At 35.9% G+C, this 19,423-nt stretch overlaps 1 protein-coding gene across 1 annotated transcript in view; it reads left to right on the top strand.

The window, feature by feature from the left end:
* The window catches only part of LOC134530685 (angiopoietin-4-like), a 130,384-nt gene that overhangs the window by 94,333 nt on the left and 16,628 nt on the right, over nucleotides 1-19,423 (top strand). The window lies entirely within an intron of this gene.

The raw sequence follows: 19,423 nt of genomic DNA, 5'->3' as shown, positions 1-19,423 counted from the left end.
TCCCTTGATTAATAGTAATGATAAGAAAATGAAATAACCTACTCGGCATGTGAAATTGAGCCCTAGTATCTCGTCGAAAACAAGGTTCTGAGGCTGTGTCCTGGTTCAAGTACCTACATAGCTAGCGACTCCGCACACTTTACTTATCCTTGAGCGGTACTAAAGCAGGTAACGGATGTAATTTTCGGCCTCTTTGAATGATATTAGCCAGCTAAACAGGTTACTCACAAAAAATAAGTTTACAATCAGTTACAAACACAATGAACGTTTGGTACTTTGTTTAAGTTTCTACTTTTCTTACGTAGGTTACGATCGGTGTATTTGCATGTATAGTTTATGAAATTTTCTATGTACCTCTTAAATTATTAATTAGTTGATATAATATTTTATTCCTGTTAACTTACAAAGTGATAATTATGATACGAGTCTTTTAGTTACCAAAGTGTTAAATCGAATACAACCTACAAAACACTTTTCAAAATGGCAACGTTTCTTTACCTGAAGTATGCTAGAAGTGCACATATGTTTACCATACTTCTGTACCGCCAGTTTGGACAGCCTTTTCGATGTCACTCAGGTGAATTCGGACACCGACTTAAAGAATTGATTCACTCAACATTGTATTTCAAGGATATCTACGGGGTTTATTAATGCCCTCGCTTTTGTTCCAGTAGGCTAATCGGAAATGAAGGGGAGGGGGAACTTACAAACTAAACTTGATGTAACCTTGCCGTCTTGCGAAGCCACACGCCCGTGCACTGCTCGGGATTCGGACCCAGAACCCCTCGCACCGGGGTTAACGCATCCTAAGGCTGCGCTACGCACTTGACTGGTGAAAGGAGACTGCGTGGGAAGGACGGGCCATGACCTGTAGAAAACAACCATCCGAGAATTTGCCAGGAGTGATCTCGGGATAGTGGAATTAGAACCATAGCGGAGAAGTCATAATATACTCTTGCCCAATAGGGAGGGAAGAAATTATAAGTCGAGGGTAAGTTACGCAATTAACCACATTCTAAGCGCTCGATGTCCGAAATAATGTACGTTAAGCGTAGCATATTCACTAGTAATGATGTTTTATACTTTGAAGAAAAGTACCTCAACAGTCACTGAATAAACTTGTGATTCTAGACACAAACATAAGCCATCCCTTGAAGTGGCATTTAAAAAATGCCCAGTGTTGTATCTGCGACTGGAATGCGAAATGGAAAATTTATGACCAATCCATTAGCTATCGGGCTCAGATCGTTGTGGAAGTAGGGGGGGGGGGGGGAGGAAGGGAGTTGAACGACGCGGTGCTATATGTAAAGTTTGATTTATGAGAGGTCAGCGCTGATCAAGAAGAAAATGAATCAAACCTTCTCACTGTGAAGGTTGGATCTCATTAGAGACGGTGGATTTACAGCTTACAAACCTGAACTATCTGGGAAAATTTAAGTGTGCATGATAAAATCAGGAATTATGAGACAAAAAGATCGCAATTTATAGCCCATAGTTCAGTATAAAAAATATGTTAACAACCAAAGACCCTGTTATAAAATTTAATAGCTCCATGGTCCGTGCTTTTCTGGTCGGAAAACAAGTATTTGATTGAAGTTAGTTGCTGACTATAGAGCAAAGAACATCTGAGATGCTGCTGAAGAGATAGGATTACCAATCCTTTTTTCCTTTTTGCATAATGATCTGGCTAACGAAACAAGAGTCAACTCATTAGAAACCGTACTGTCTCAAAATGTATTCACAAATCCGTTAGTGACTCAGCACGGGAGCAATTGCAAATTTATATCTCTTAAACGTTTGTAAAAAATATATATATATATTTTGTGTGATTTTTATGACGTAAAATGCGGATAAAAACTTATCTAAATGAAATCTTGAAGTTCTTTCAAAAATACGCAAACTAACAAAACTGGTGATCGGGTGCGGGTTGCAATTTTGTGCGCGAGGTCTGTAAGATTTCTTTTTGCCACGAGACAAGGGGACAAGAATAGTGTTTTTTCCCCCCTTCAAAATAAACTAAGCTTCAACAATATAATTTCTTTATGGATATTTAAATTCGGAATAATATACGTCATGAAATTGTTTTCCTTTTTTGTTATTGGTGTTTTATGAGCAAGTTTGGGTAGTGAATAAAGCAAATAACAACTATTATATAAGTACACAATACAAAGTGGAGCCATCCTACAATTTTTTAGGGGAGGGGGAGGGATGGGTATAGTAGATAAATGGGGACTCTTAAATTACGATTGATAAATAAGTAGTGTATAATAGCCGATAGGGGCCTAATGTTATTCTTACGGGCCTATGGCTTTGTGGCTTAGTCAATTGTATCTAACCAATCGTCAGGAATCGGCCATGTTCGGGCGTGTCTGCCGCTCATTGACTATGATAAGGATCTTGGCGGCCAATTTGGACGTCTCCACATCCGCCATCTTGGAATTTGCCGTTTTTGCATATCTGTAATTATTTAGCTAGAAATTCGTAAACATTACAAAAAAACATTAAAAAACACTTATTAAAATAATTATTTATTAGATTGATTTCTGTCCTTGGTTCGATTCTCGACTGATGAAAAATGTTAATTTCTGGTAAAAAGTATTTATTCAATCAAATATGATGAAAAAATCTTAAAACCTCTTAAATAAATTCCTCATCCACTAGATGCCAGTAAGCTTCCGATGCATTGTTGAAAAATTCGTAATTATCAACCTAGAAATTCGAGAAAAATTTCAAAAATCATCAAAAACTACGTTTATTAAAACAAGTGATTGATTCGATTGATTTAATTATGTCCTTGGTTCAATCCTTGACTAATGCAAAAAAGTTAATTACATGTAAAAATATATTTATTCAATAAAATAAGGCGAAAAATCATATGTCTTAAATTCATCATTCACCAGCCGTCAATAAGCTACCAAAGTCATCTTGGAAATTCGCAATTATTAACATAGAAATTCAGGAAAAATTCCAAAAATCGTCAAAAAAATAGTTTGTTAAAATAATGATTGATTTGATTGATATTCGTCCTTGTATCGATCCTTACTTAATGCAAAAAAGATAATTTAATTAAAATTTAAAATATAGCAGATTCGACAAATTTAACAACAATAGGCCTATAACAAATAAAAATTTATTACATAATTTCTACAAGTACAAAAAAAGCAAATACTAATGTTTCTAGACTTCTAAAGGCATCTTAGAAGGCGAAGCAAGTCCTTTGCATGCTTTGACATGTGTTTTCAGGACATAATTTGTTACATTGTTACATTACAGTGTTACAATTCCACATGACAGTCGATTAACCAACCACGTCCAGTTGATAGTTAGGAATGTCTATTCAGTAGCCAGGTACATTCAGTTTATGGCCGACATGTCCAGTTATCAGCTGGGCATGTTCAGGGCCGGAACTAGGAGATTCGTTAGGGGGGGCAAAGCTTAATTTGCCGCCCCCTCCTTACCAACATTATAAAATACCCTTTTTCGTTAGAAGTGGTGGTTGAAATGATACCATTCACTTATACATAATTGAGAACTTTTATTTATCAAGTAAACTAATTGGAAAACTAATACAATTACATTTTTTATTATAATGAAATAGACTGTTATCAAACTATTGTTTTTTGTTTGCACAACAGTGAAAATTAATGTCTTACCAATAAGTTTATTAAGTAATAAAATTACATAAGGAAAATGTGATTCTGATTTAAGTATAATTTTGTATTGATAACCTTACAAAGAAATTCAATTCAAAATTTAATTTTTCGAACATGATTAGATGCAAAAGTGTTAATAATATCATCCAAATTGATCAAAGCGGCTCGTTTGTGTTCAATAGATATAACACTTAGATTTGTTAATCTCTGCTGGCCCATCGTGCTTCTCAAATAGCTTTTAATAAGTTTAAGTTTACTAAAACTTCTTTCACCTGACGCAATTGTAACTGGAAGGGTCTACTGTTAATGCATGGTGCTTAAAACTTTCAATTTCAAATACGAATTCTTCTTTGTTAAGATCGGCACTGTGTTTCCTAATTCTGCTGCTTTGACTTTTAAATCTTCTACTTCAATTTTATGAATTTAAAAATCCAAACTTATTGTTAATGTTCTTCAAAGACTTAAACCTGTTACTCAGTTCCATAATTAATCTGTCAATGACTTCCAACATTACTTGATGTAAGTTTTTTGGACATACGCCATTGCTAAGCACTTTTTCTGTAAAAGAAAATTTAAAAAATAAAATAAATAAGTAAGTAAAAATAACCAAAAGACAAAAATCACGAATTAAGCAAAAAATTGCTGTTGTCAACAGGATATAAACACCACAAAATATTCCGTAACAGGAATATGGTCAACAAACAAAGAAAAATGTACTAAGAGAACGAAAAAAAACCCACAAATGATGATGACACAAAAATATTGAACCCAAAAAAATTCAGCACAATGGTTAAAACGAGACAAAAACACGACAAAACGAAAAGACGAAACAAACACAATAGTTTTCCAAAACAGAATAAAACGATAAAAAAAACTACAAATGATGACAGCACAGAAATATTGAACCCAAAAAAATTCAGCAAAACATTTGAAACGAGGCTATAAAACGACAAAACGAAAAGCCGAAACAAACACAATAGTTTTCCAAAATAGAAACAAGCGACGTTTCGGGAACTGCTATCTGCTCCCGTCCTCAGGCAGAGACGCACATGGTACGAAAACACAGGAGCGACTGAGTAGGAACTGGAAAAATGAGGGTATTTATCAGAGAAAGGGCTACATCTTGCTCAGCCAAGTGATCACCCGCGCAACGGGTCCTTGAGATGCCAGCTCTCATCGCAGTGGGTTTACTCACTCCAGACCACGAATTATGGTAATAATTGTTTCTTAGAGTGAAGTAACGCATTTGAAGTACGAATATATCTACAAATTATGTATAATCAAATTAAATAGAATTTCTTAATTTCTTTGCTAACTTATTGGTTGCGATATGTACACTTTCAAAACATTTTTTAATGACTAGTTTCAACTTGTTTTAGTGAACCACATTTCATATTTTGCCGCCCCCTGATATTTGCCGCCCGGGCCACATGCCCCCCATGCCCCCCCTTAGTTCTGGCCCTGGGCATGTACAGTCAGCGACCAGGTACGACCAGTTGTTGGCCAGACACATCAAGTTGGTGGCAATGTACGTCTAGTCGGTGGCTAGGTACGTGTATTCATTGACCAGGAACACACGTCCAGTTGATAACGGCAAATGTCGGCATCAACTGAATTTCACTGACCGATTACGTGCCTAGCTACTGAATAGACATTCATTCGTAGCTACCAACTGGGCGTGGCTGGTTAATCGACAGTCATGAGCGTATTTTTTGGTAATTCATCGAGTAAGGATCGTAACAAGGACGAATATCGATCGACTCGATCATTATTCTAACAATCAATTTTTTTATGATTTTTGGTATTTTCCACCGAATGTCTAGGTTAATAAATTACGAATTTTCCAAGATGGTGGCCAAGATGGCATCGGTAGCTTACGGACGTCTAGTGGATGAGGAATCTAAGTAGTTTTTTAAAAAAATTGGTTGTCTGTAAAGTCGGTTTACGCACGATAGTTTAACGTGACGTCATAAATGAAACATTGGTGAAATGATTGCATACTATTATGAATAAAATTGAATCATTTTTATTTTAATAATAAAAGAATAAATACTTGAAATTATACCAGTAATCAGGTTTTTAAAATGCAAGAATAATTATTAACCTTTATTGCCGAAATTGTTGTTGTAATAAGCAATGAAAACCACATTAACTTTTTGTTTAAATATAATTATGAACAAGTTTTCATGTAAATAAACTGTTTTACAAATATCTAACATAACCTATTATTACTGCACTCGCCGACAGATGCTACTTTTTAAATAATAAAATAATAAATACTTGAAATTATACTAGTAATCAGATTTTTAAAATGCAAGAATAATTAACCTTTATTGCCGAAATTGTTGTCGTAATAAGCAATCAAAACCACAGATTAAAATTCGTCGAGAATATTTTACGCTTTTATGTCTTCCAGTGCTCAAAATGATATGTAATTGCGGCCCCGGGCACGAAATTTTATTTATAATTAATTAATAATAATGCCCATCGCGATAAACAAAGGAAAATATGTATTAACGAGTGCCTGGTTCCCACGGCGGCTGATAGAGAGCACGATTCGTCCGGTTTGCGTCCGTCACCGTAGATAGCAGCACCATAGGGAAATAATATTATTTCGTTTTTATAATACGATTTTATAACAAATACGCATCCCAAATACACCAAACCTATTTATAATGTGTTACAATATTTTTTAAAACATTGTGCAAAAAATCCCGGGTGTAATTTGAATTATTATGTGTAATTGTAAAACACCATTGTTCGTTACAAAAGTATTTGAAAATTCAACATTACTTTTAAATAACCGTACCGATTGTGCTGAAAATCGGTGGACGATCGTTAAATTATATAATATTAATAATTCAAACGACGAAAACCTGATTGAAAAGTCAAATCGATTGTTGTTCCAATCGAGTGGAGAGAGATACGGCGCATGCGTACAATGAGCGTAACGGGACACATCCGTAGTGGGACAAATTGCGTTACGAGACACTTTTTCGTGCGTGCAGCCGGCGTTCATCGATTTATTAGACGTTGTCACGTCAAAAAGTTAAATCTAAATGAAGCAAAAAGATTTGTCAAAAAGTGATGTAAGCTGGTCTAACTGGTTACACACAAACTCAATGGAATAACTATAAGTAGTAAAAAAAAAACGAGCTTAAACATTAAGTTGGGCAAAATTCTCTGAAACTGGATCAACTGGATAGTTCCATCTCGATGGCATGGCAAAAAGTAGTCAAATCCAGCTAAAATACGAAATATGAAACTGGCTAAAATTTGGAAAATTTGTTTAACTGCATACACTAAATCCGATTGAATAGCGTTCAAGTGTGCAAGTGGAGTGCTATAATACAAACATAATTTCAAGTTCCCCATCCCTGATGCTTAGTTACACTTTGTGTTACCTACAATTTTCACTGCCTTCACTTTCTGTTACCTACATATTTTCATTGCCCGCTTTTCGATACCCTTTGATGACGTCATTGCATCGACTTACCCTAGTGGCTGTAAACAAAAAGTCTCCCTTCAAAACTCCTGTAAACATTATGCGTTGTCATATATTTTGTGGGTAAATAATGGCAAGATACATTATACGTACAACAATGTGGAATTATGATTTCACATTTTGTCGTTCGACATGTTATTTTTATTCCAGCTTGGCACGGTTGCACTACTGGCCCCGTGCGTGGCCCGGATATGGCGGTAAAATATTCTCGCGGGTGGAACATTTTTTTTTACCCTCTCTACTAAAGTGGAAACACGAAAGTGCGTGTGTTGCCAACAGATAGTGCCTAACGTTTTTATTCTACAATTGACTGCTAAACGCAGTTTTGTGACACATCCTGGGACAAATACTCATTGCGGTAGACAATCTTTAATACTAAGGGTTAGAAACATTTCGAACTGCTTGTCTGGACTAAAGATTGGCCGATTTTTGGACAAAACATTGCCAAGCACTTTGAGCAAATTCGCAAATCATTATTTGTCGCTTATGCACATAAATAAGTGATTTAGGCAGAATTGAATACATTACTCTACATCAATGACTGAGATTTTGTATGACTATAAAGTCATGATTAATTATAAATGTTATATATGTTAGAGGTGGGTTGTTACAGCAATTGTCGGTATCTGTTCCAACCTGATACTGATACAGTAATGTAGAGGTGGGTTGTTACAGCAATTTTCTGTATCAGTACCAACCTGTTACTGATACAGTAATGTACCTAGTTACAAGTCTCTGATACTTCTGTATCAGACGGTCCCAGGAAGCAACAAAGCTCCGCGTACGCAGACCGTGCGACCGGAAGGAGAATCTGATACATTATTTATCACGCCCGGTAATTCTCTACCTCTGTTACTCTCATGCCCGCCTGATACAGCCAGTATCAATCAGTTCAACATTCACTGCAGTTCGTCCTGGCCGTGTATTAATTACCACCATGTACATTGTTGCGGGCTGTCATGCTTTGTAGTTAGTATCTTGATAGTGAAATAAGGAATGGATAAGTGCACGAAAAAGACTTCATTTGTGTGGAATTTTTTTACGGAAAATAATGAATTTGCTAATTGTAATTTGTGTAAACAAAAACTGAGTTATAAATCATCATCGACTAATCTGAAGAAACATTTGAAACGTAAACATTGATATAGGGGAAAGTGGGCGAATTCTGCGCAGCGGGTATTACTGCGCAGTGAGGTTTCTCGGAATTGACGTACACTGCGTCGGTCTGTATAATGCTGCCACACGGCGGTGACACTGAGGACTTAGTGCGAGGAAGGAGACGCCATTGTGTGAGTTAGTTGGGTTACGACAACAGTGTGTAGGTTCAGATCGAAATTGTTGTTATTTTCGGCGAAGAATAAACAAAGGTATGGTACAATAGTTGTGTGTTTCTAGTAGTAAATTATATTTACAACAATAGTTGACCATATATTCTTTCTGTTGAGCACTATAATAACTTTAATTGATCACTTTAAATTTATATTATTGCGAGCCTTAAATATGTTTGTGCTTGGGGTAATTCTACGCAAAGATGTATTTTCAATTGATAAGGCTTAGTTTTATTTGTTTCAGGTAAATAGTGCGTGTTTTAGGTTCCCAATTCATTTAAATATTGCTTTCAATTAATGTAAATTTAATTTTTAGTGATTTAATGGCATGTCTTTCATACAACATGCTGATCCCATTCTGTTGATCCTGGACAATCACTCTAGCCACATTTCAGTTATAATCTAAAACTTCTGTAGGGAAAACGGCATCGTCCTTATATCTCTGCCACCCCATACAACTCACAGACTTCAACCTCTTGATTTAACGTTCTTCAGTCCGCTAAAAGTAGCCTTCTACAGAGAATGTTCTCATTTTTTGAAATCAAAAAGTAGGCTTACTTCTCAAAATGAAGCAGGCAGAAAATAACCCAGTATGAACTCACCGAATTGTTTAACCGAGCATATTTAAAAGTTGCAACTATGGAAAAGGGGATTTCTGGATTTTCAGCAGCTTGGATTTCACCCATTAACCCTGATACGCATTTGAACATGGAGTTTGAAGCCTGTGGTAAAGAAACTGAAATCGAAGTCGGCTAGGCTGAAGAGAACGAAGAGCAGAATAACACAAACAGAAGCGAAAGAACAAGGGATGCTGGACCTAGTCAGATACCTACAAAAGTGGCAGAAATTTCAGACATGTCATCTTCCGAGAAAAGTGATGGTGTTCATGTAACTTTTATCTGTACACCTAGCCAGACAGGAAAAGAACGCAGGTCTACGGAAGGAAATGTCCAACAAGTGAAGGTGGCAGAAATTTCACCTTTGCCTGATCCCACAAATAATGCTGCATCCCTTAGCACAAATAAACCAAAAGAGCCTAAATCAAGAAAACAAAAGTCAGAAGTCTTAACTGGAACACCTATGAAAGAAAAACTTGAAGAGATTGAGAAAAAAAGAGAAAATAATAAAAGGAAGAAGGAAGCTAAAATCCAAACAAGTAGTAGATCTAGGCCTAACAAAGAAGACAAGAAAAACACGAAGCTAACACGCAAAAGATGCAAGAGACGGCTAACGTTATCAGAGAGTGAGTCTGAGACAGAATTAATCAACGAGAAGGATTTGTGTAATGAAAGCAATGATGATGACATTGAGCCTTTGAATCTAGATGTGTGTTCAATTTGTGACGAATTTGGCCACGATAATGAATTGTGGTACAGGTATGTGAAGTGTGGTGGGTGGACACATGAAGAATGTAGTGGCTGGGATTCACCAACAGACTACAAATGCTATTTATGTGTCAAAGAATAACAAAATGTGTGTCACCTTAGTTTTTTTTTTACATCAATGATAAGCTAACTCAAACTTATTAGTGATGTTTTTATGTCTTTTATTAAAAATACTAACATAAATATTTAATTTCGGAGACTTTATTGTTATCATCAACTCGTGTGTTTCTTGTGTCTATTTGATTGTTTAATATTTGGTGGTAATTGAATTTATTTTCGTTTATTTGAATCATCCAATTTTAAAACATTACTATCAATATGTTAGTTAACTTTGATCTGTTTGGTGTTTTAGTTTAAATAATTAATTATGCACTAATTGGGGAATTTTTTCAGATTTTATTGGTTAGGTCTATAATTAGTGATGCGCACAATTACCCAGTATACAGCGCAGAATTACCCGACTGGGTGTGGTAATACTGCGCAGTGCAGCATTTAATTTTAAAATTTATATGACTTTTGGTTATTATGTTAGCGCTTCGAATCATTACAATGAATGAAGATTATGATACAAACAAACACCATTAAAAAAACATTTCACCTGAATACATTATTTACGTATCTTAGATACGTCCCAAGTTAAGTGCGCAGAATTCGCCCACCTTCCCCTAGTATGCTCACTAATGTATGTATCTCTTTTTTTTTAATTTTTAATTTTTATAAAATCGTAATCTTTTAATGTATGAAAACACTAGTTACTAATTGTTTTCGGGAAAAAAAGTCCTAATGTTGATTACATCTGTTATTAGTGTCAACTGAGAATTTATTTGCATTTTCATAGCTGTTAGGTGCACAAATATAAATATTATATCTTGTATTAATGTACTTTTTAATATTAAAATTTCACTAGTTTTATTATTGAACGAGTCTGTGCACGCACTGCGCTCTGAGCGTGCTTTGATGTGGGACAATAACCAAACGACTCGTAACAATTTCGCTTTGAGCCTCTCCTTCAACGCCTTCCCCTGCGTTCCTCCCCTACATTATTTCCCTTCTTTATCCCTTATTCGTCGTTCCTGCTCCCTCCCCTTTCACAAGCTCCGCCCAAGTGACCGTCATCTGCGATCGGGTTCTGCGCACATTGGCCGTGGTGTTGTTCCAGGCGAATTCTGAACTGATACTAAAGTACCTGTTTTCAAGTGTACTCGTTTGCCGTTCTTGATACAGGCGCGTATCAGTGCCAAAGTATCAAGTTGATACTTTTCGACCCACCTCTACAGTAATGTACCTAGTTACAAGTCTCTGATACTTTTGTATCAGAGCAGTAGCGGTCCCAGGAAGCGACAAGGTATCAGCATTCTCGTTACAGGGTACACATCCTCCGTGCCGTCATCACCAGCGTAAAAAGGTATCGGTGTAGGGTTACCAACTATTTCACCCTGACCATAAGGGACACTGAACCCCACCTAAAGAGCGGGGGGTCCGGGGGCCCTCCACCGGAAAAATTTGAATTTCTAGATGCAAATTGGTGCTATTTTAGCAGTTTTTGTATCTGAAAATAATTTATTCACTTGGTTGAAATATTAAAATTTTTGTATTGGCCTAATCTTTTTTTTGAGTGATGAATTTAATACATAAAGATATGATAAAGATAACTTTATCCGTTTTCAACTCAACACAATATCAACATAAACATAACAGACTAAGCGCGGACGAGTGATGACACCTGTCAGCTTCAACATGAACTATTTGGTGGCCAGTGAACTGCGGAGTAAATTGAGCCTCGCAATGTCGCAATACATTTATAACAGGTGGTGCGACGCAGGCGGGAAAATACTTTTTCAGTTTTATGCAGGTGTGTAAATTGAACTTTAAACAAGATACAGGAAATATCACGTCCCGTCCTGCCTACGTACGGGATAATTCTTTTAGTCACTGAATACGGGAAATCCCGTACAATACGGGACGGTTGGCAACCCTATATCGGTGTCTCTGATACATTATTTATCACGCCCGGTAATTCTCTACCTCTGTTACTCTCATGCCCGCCTGATACAGCCAGTATCATCTGTTCAACATTCACTGCAGTTCGTCCTGGCCGTCTATTACCACGTACATTGTTGCAGGCTGTCATGCTTTGTAGTTAGTATCTTTATAGTGAAATAAGGAATGGATAAGTGCAGGAAAAAGACTTTATTTGTGTGGAATTTTTTACGGAAAATAATGAGTTTGCTAATTGTAATTTGTGTAAACAAAAACTGAGTTCTAAATCATCATCGACTAATCTGAAGAAACATTTGAAACGTAAACATTGATATAGTATGCTCACTAATGTACGTATCTGTTTTTTTATATTTTTAATTTTTGATAAAATCGTAATATTTTAATGTATGAAAACACTAGTTACTAATTGTTTTCGAAAAAAAAAAGTCCATATGTTGATTACATCTGTTATTAGTGTTAACTGAGAACTTATTTGCATTTTCATAGCTGTTAGGTGCACAAATATAAATATTATATCTTGTATTAATGTACTTTTTAATATTAAAATTTCATTAGTTTTATTATTGAACGAGACTGTGCACGCACTGCGCACTGAGCGTACTTTGATGTGGGACAATAACCAAACGACTCATAACAATTTCGCTTTGCGCCTCTCCTTCAACGCCTTCCCCTGCGCTTCCTCCCCTACATTATTTCCCTTCTTTATCCCTTATTCGTCGTTCCTGCTCCCTCCCCTTTCACAAGCTCCGCCCAAGTGACCGTCATCTGCGATCGGGTTCTGCGCACATTGGCCGTGGTGTATTTCCAGGCGAATTCTGAACTGATACTAAAGTACTTGATACTTTTCAAGTGTACTCGTTTGCTGTTCCTGATACAGGCGCGTATCAGTGACAAAGTATCTGGTTGATACTTTTCGACCCACCTCTAATATATGTAAATAAATATTATCACTATTAAGGCCTAGGCGTCGCTATTGGTTGGTTGGGAACATTCACAGTTTTAAGCGGTCTAAATCTGCCTGCATTATTAGCGGTGGTTTGAGAGCAGTCACAGTTCACCTGAAAGCTGCTCTGCCATTGGTGCTATGGGAGCAATCACAGTTTCCGAACTCCTGCGTTTGCCACATCGTCGGCTGGAGCGCTAGTTATGTCGCATACAAGACAGACTGCGACCGACGATATTGCTACTCTGATCACATATACTTCGTGAGATGAATCACAGGTTGTGACAGCGATTTGTTTATATCTGCGACTAAATCACCAGTAGTGATTTCACGATCCATCTCTACTTCGCGCCCAAGTATTTTTCTTCTGTGTGGTTTACCTTTCGTACGTATCTATTTTTATTAAACAACGTTTTGGGAACCCTCACGAGAAAAAAAAATTACGCCTTTCCCACTCGTTATGAGAGAGATGAGGATGTTATGAGATTCAGTATTTCGTCGCTAATGCTTGATTTCAATAGTGTTCTTAATTTAAGATGGATTTAAGGAGATATATTTAAGCTATCAAATAACTTTAAAAAAAAAAATTAGTTGTCTGTAAAGTCGGTTTACGGACGATATTTTAACATGACAACGTAATAACAAAACATTGATGATATGATTGCATATTTTTAATAATAAAAGAATAAATACTTGAAATTATACTAGTAAATAGATTTTTCAAATGCAAGAATAATTAACCTTTATTACCGAAATTGTTGTTGTAATAAGCAATGAAAACACATAAACTTTTCACTTCACTTTATAAACAGTCGAAGAAACAGTTCACGTGTAGATGACTTGTAATTAATTTTAAAAACGGACGTTTAGCTATAAAGTTTAAATATAATAATTATGAACAAGTTTTCATATAAATAAACTGTAATCAAATATCTAACATAACCTATTATTACTGCACTCGCCCACAGATGCTACTTTTTTTAATAATAAAAGAATAAATATTTGAAATTAAACTAGTAATCTGATTTTTAAAATGCAGGAATAATTAACCTCTATTGCTGAAATTGTTGTTGTAATAAGCAATGAAAACCACAGATTAAAATTCGTCAAGAATATTTTATGTTTTTATGTCTTCCAGTGCTCAAAATGATATGGAATTGCGGCCCCGGGCACGAAATTTTATTTATAATTCATTATAAATAATGCCCCTCGAGATAAACAAAGGAATATATGTGTTCACGAGAACCTGGTTCCCGCGCCAGCTAATAGAGAGCAGGTTTCGTTCGGTTCACGTCCGTCACCATAGATAGCAGGACCATAAGGGAATAATATTATTTCGTTTTGACATGACAACGTCTAATAAATCGATTAACGCCGGCTGCACGCACAAAAAAGTGTCCCGTAACGCACATTGTCCCTCTACGGATGTCCCACTAAGGATGTGTCCTGTTATGCTCATTGTAAGCATGCGTGGCATCTCTCTTCTTCTCAATTGGAACAACCATCCATTTGACTTTTCAATCATATTTTCGTCGTTTGAATTATTAATATTATGTAATTTAACGATCGTGCACCGATTTTCAGCACAATCGGTACGTTTATTAAAAAGTAATGTTGAATATTCATATACGTTTTTTAACGAACAATGGTGTTTTACAGTTACACATAATAATTCAAATTACACCCGGGATCTTTTGCACAATGTTTTAAAAAATATTGTAACACATTATAAATAAGTTTGGTGTATTTGGGATGCGTATTTGTTATAAAATCGTATTATAAAAACTAAAAAATATTATTCACCTACTGTGCTGCTATCTACGGTAACGGACGCGAACCGAATAAATCGCGCTATCTATCAACTTCCGTGGCAACTAGTAGAATCTCTCGGCGAGTGCAGTAATAATAGGTTATGTTACAATTGACTAAAAAATTATGGTGATTCATATAATTGATGATAGTTATTTGATTACAGTTTATTTATATGAAAACTTGTTCATAATTATATTTAAACTTTATAGCTAAACGCCAGTTTTTAAATTTCATTATAAGTCATCTACACGTTAACTGTTTCGTCGACTGTTTATAAAGTGAAGTAAAAAGTTAATGTGTTTTCATTGCTTATTACAACAATTTCGGCAATAAAGGATAATTATTCTTGCATTTTAAAAATCTGATTACTAGTATAATTTCAAGTATTTATTCTTTTATTATTAAAATAAAATGATTCAATTTTATTCATAATAGTATGCAATCATTTCACCAATGTTTCATTTATGACGTCACGTTAAACTATCGTCCGTAAACCGACTTTACAGACAACCAATTTTTTTTTAAAACTACTTAGATTCCTCATCCACTAAACGTCCGTAAGCTACCGATGCCATATTGGCCACCATCTTGGAAAATTCGTAATTTATTAACCTAGACATTCGGTGGAAAATTCCAAAAATCATAAAAAAATTGATTGTTAGAATAATGATCGAGTCGATCGATATTTGTCCTTGTTACGATCCTTACTCGATGAAGGAAAAAAGATTACTTAATTAAAATTACCAAAAAATACGCACATGACTGTCGATTAACCAGCCACGCCCAGTTGGTAGCTACGAATGAATGTCTATTCAGTAGCTAGGCACGTAATCGGTCAGTAAACCGACTTTACATACAACCAATTTTTTTTATAATACGATTTTATAACAAATACGTATCCCAAATACACCAAACTTATTTATAATATGTTACAATATTTTCTAAAACATTATGCAAAAGATCCCGGGTGTAATTTTAATTATTATGTGTAATTGTAAAACACCATTGTTGGTTAAAAAACGTATTCGATTATTCAACATTACTTTTAAATAACCGTACCTATTGTGCTGAAAATCGGTGGACGATCGTTAAATTACATAATATTAATAATTCAAACGACGAAAACATGATTGAAAAGTAAAATCGATGGTTGTTCCAATCGAGTGGAAGAGAGATGCCACGCATGCGTACAATGAGCATAACAGGACCCATCCGTAGTGGGACAATGTGCGTTACGGGACACTTTTTCGTGTGAGCAGCCGGCGTTCATCGATTTATTAGACGTTGTCACGTCAAAAAATTTGTTTTCTGTAAAGTCGGTTTACGGACGATAGTTTAACGTGACAACGTCATAACAAAACATTGATGAAATTTTTGATCCAGAAGAAAATGAAATATCATATTCGGCCTGAGACTGAGCCGTAATAGGTTTTTGCAACCAAACCATTTAGGCAATAAAAATATTTCATTCTTTGAGGAATAAATTTTTTTTAAATTTTTCTGTCTTTTGTGTGATAAAATCTACCTCTGCCTACTTTTATGAATTAAAATGAATCATTTTTATTGAATTATAACTATTTTGTATGGATACAAAGAAGGAGTGAAATGAAATCTACAATTTAATTGATAAATTAACTTTTTTTTCATTCATTAATTGAAATATATTTATTACTTTTGTAGTGTCGCGCGCGCCGAATTAATTTTTACAAGTACAAAAATAAAAGTATTGTAGCGGCCGGGATTCGATCCGTCAACATTTGAATTGGTATTCAGCGATGCTAATCGCACGGCCACGAGGCCATATTGAAAACATTTGTTTCAGATGTTATAAATTAATAATATTCCACGCACGATATTTGTTTGAATTTCTTTTAACTAGCATATTCTCTGTTGGACTTGAAATATTTACACGCTCGTGGGCTCATAACTATAATACGGTGTGTGATTTAGTTGATCAAATAATAACTCATGACAAATAATTACCAATGTCAAACTAAAGCATGAAAAGTATCATACCAGCAATAAATATTTAGTTACACAGCTAAAACAATACTCATACAACACTGTTTAAATATACTGATTTACACTAGTAATTAAAATAATACGTACTTGTAAGAACGCCATTTCCTTGCGAATATACTCCCGTGGCGCGGTGCACAACAATAACCTCGAACCCCGCTATGTTGTCGTCTGCCCCAAGCTGTGTGTGGCGACATGCGCAGGCGTGATCCAACCGGCGCGACCCACCTATACCTGCAGCATGGCGGGGTGAAACCTGAGCAGTACGCCGCCACGTGCCGGCCGAGTTCTCTGTACCATCCGCAACATACCAGAGAGATACCACGCATGCGTAAACAGGACAAATCCATAGTGGGACATCCGTAGTGGGACATCCATAGTGGGACCATTTTTCGTGCGTGCAGCCAGCGTTCATCGATTTATTAGACGTTATCACGTCAAAAAATCGTCATATTGAATTGACAACAGTAGTATATAATAGGGGCTCCGGGCTCACGGGTCCTGGGTGTGGAGCCTGTGGAGCTGCACGCTCGAAAAAATGTCACGTTCCGGTAGCCATATTTGATGAGCGTAACGGGACAAGTAGGACATTGACCTTTGACCCTCAAAAATTGTCAAAATTTGCCAAAATTGGGCAAAAATTGCTCAAAATTCCTCAAAAATCGCCAAAATTTACATTTCTTAGGAAAAAAATTCCTCCAAAAATTCTCAAAAAATTCCACAATTCAAAATTAGGATTTCGAAAATCCTCAAAAGCCATTTTGCCTTAGAAAGAACCCAAATTCCTAAAAGCGGCTTAAAACTCCTAAGAGATAGCCGCTTATAAGCCTCTGACGTCATCTAGGATTATGACCGCCATTTTGAAAGATGACGCCACTGTTGCAGTTTCCATTACGGTCGCCATCTTTAACTTTTTTATTAATTATCCGATTTTAACGAAAAAAAATTTTAAATTTATAAAAAAATTCACTTAATAAAATTTAATAAAGTTTTTATAAAAACAAACATTTACGACACGGAGCTCCGAGTCCACGGTTCGAACCCGATGAGGGCAAAAAAATAAAAATGACGACCGATCCTTCCCCCGCTGTGGCTGCTGACATACTGACTCTCACCACTTTTTTTCAAAGCATATATATCGTCACCTAGAATGACGTCATGTCCGCCACCTTTTCTTCGACGCTGGAAGCCATCATCATTGTATCGTCGGCGAGAGTGCGCTGATGACATGTTAGTTTAATTCTTATCTGCTAGAGTGCAGTAATCATTTATTATTATTGCTGTGACACCCGCCATCTTGAAATTTGGCCGCCATCTTGAAAATCCGTAATTATTTAGCTAGAAATTCGGGAAAAGTTCCAAAATTCATTAAATAAATCACTCATTAATTTACATATTGATTAGATCGATTCCCGTCCCCGGTTCGATACCCGATCGATGCAATAATGTTTAATTTTATGTAAAAAATAATAATTTCAATAAACCATGTTCAACATTCGTAAATATACTCTAAATCCTCTACGACCATCATCTTATCAGACATCAAGACCACCATATTGGAAATGCGTAATTTTAATGCTAGAGATTCGGGAAAAAGTTCAAAATTCATTAAATAAATTTGTAATCTATATACTGATTGATTAGATCGACTTAGGTCCTTGGTTCGATCCCTGGCCGATACAAAACAACTTTAATATTTTAAAAAAGTACCACTAAAGTGGCAGGTTTGAGAAAATAAAAACACCGCAAGTTCTTTTAAAAAAACTTTTATTACATAAGTACTACACTACTACAAGTACAAAAAACATACACAGTCAAAGTACTAAAGTTTTGTGGATTCCTTGATTCAAACAGTCTTCTTAATGGATGAAGTAAGTCTTTTACATGTTCGTAAATGTCTATTCAGTTTATCAGGTCGACATATTGGTTCACCACAATTTTCACACAAAGACGAATTATTGACTTCATTAAAAGGACAGTGATATATTTCGTGTCGTTGTGCACTTTGAATATTTGCCAATGTTTTGTTACAAAATATACAGCTTGATTCCGATGAATGTACAGCCAGTCTATCACAATTCCTGAGGTGCTGTTTTAACTTCCATATTGTACAAACTTGCTTAAACACCTGTTGCACTGATATTTAATGCGTTCAGAGTTATTACTACAATAGTGTATTACATGATCCCGTAATTCCAAGTTTTTGATCTTCTCACAGTACGTGCAGTCGGGTGATGGAACACCGCTGGATGCTCCTTCCTTCATCAATGGCACTGGAATTGTTGACAACCATTGTAACACTGCTGACATGTTAACTTCTGAAGCCGTTGAGGTCTGCTCTGCAGAAGATATTGCACAAGTCGAAATCTCCTGCTGTGCTGAGAGAGCAGGTGTAGCTGTAGACATCGTTGTCATCGTGCTCTGCACTGATGATGGTAGACGTTCGATCCAGGTTGCTGTAGATAGTGGTAATGATGCCATCGAGTTCTCAAGAATAGCTAGATACCGGTCTATTATGTTATACAAGTCTAATTATACGATCCGTTCATCACCGCAGTCAGAGACGGACTGAAGTTCATATCACCAGGGTCTCACTTATATAGTCTCATCAGCTGGTACAACACATGAGTCAAAACAATAACCATGTTCATTATACTCGCACTTAACTTTCTCGGAGCATTTTTTATAATGAAGATGTAAGCTATAAAGACGTGAAATTAGTTTATTGCACTTATTGCACTGAAATTGTATTCTTTTAACATTATTAGAACAACTGC

Source organism: Bacillus rossius, chromosome 3 (genome assembly GCF_032445375.1).
Source record: "Bacillus rossius redtenbacheri isolate Brsri chromosome 3, Brsri_v3, whole genome shotgun sequence".
Classification (NCBI taxonomy): domain Eukaryota; kingdom Metazoa; phylum Arthropoda; class Insecta; order Phasmatodea; family Bacillidae; genus Bacillus; species Bacillus rossius.
This window is presented reverse-complemented; position numbering and strand designations above follow the sequence as displayed.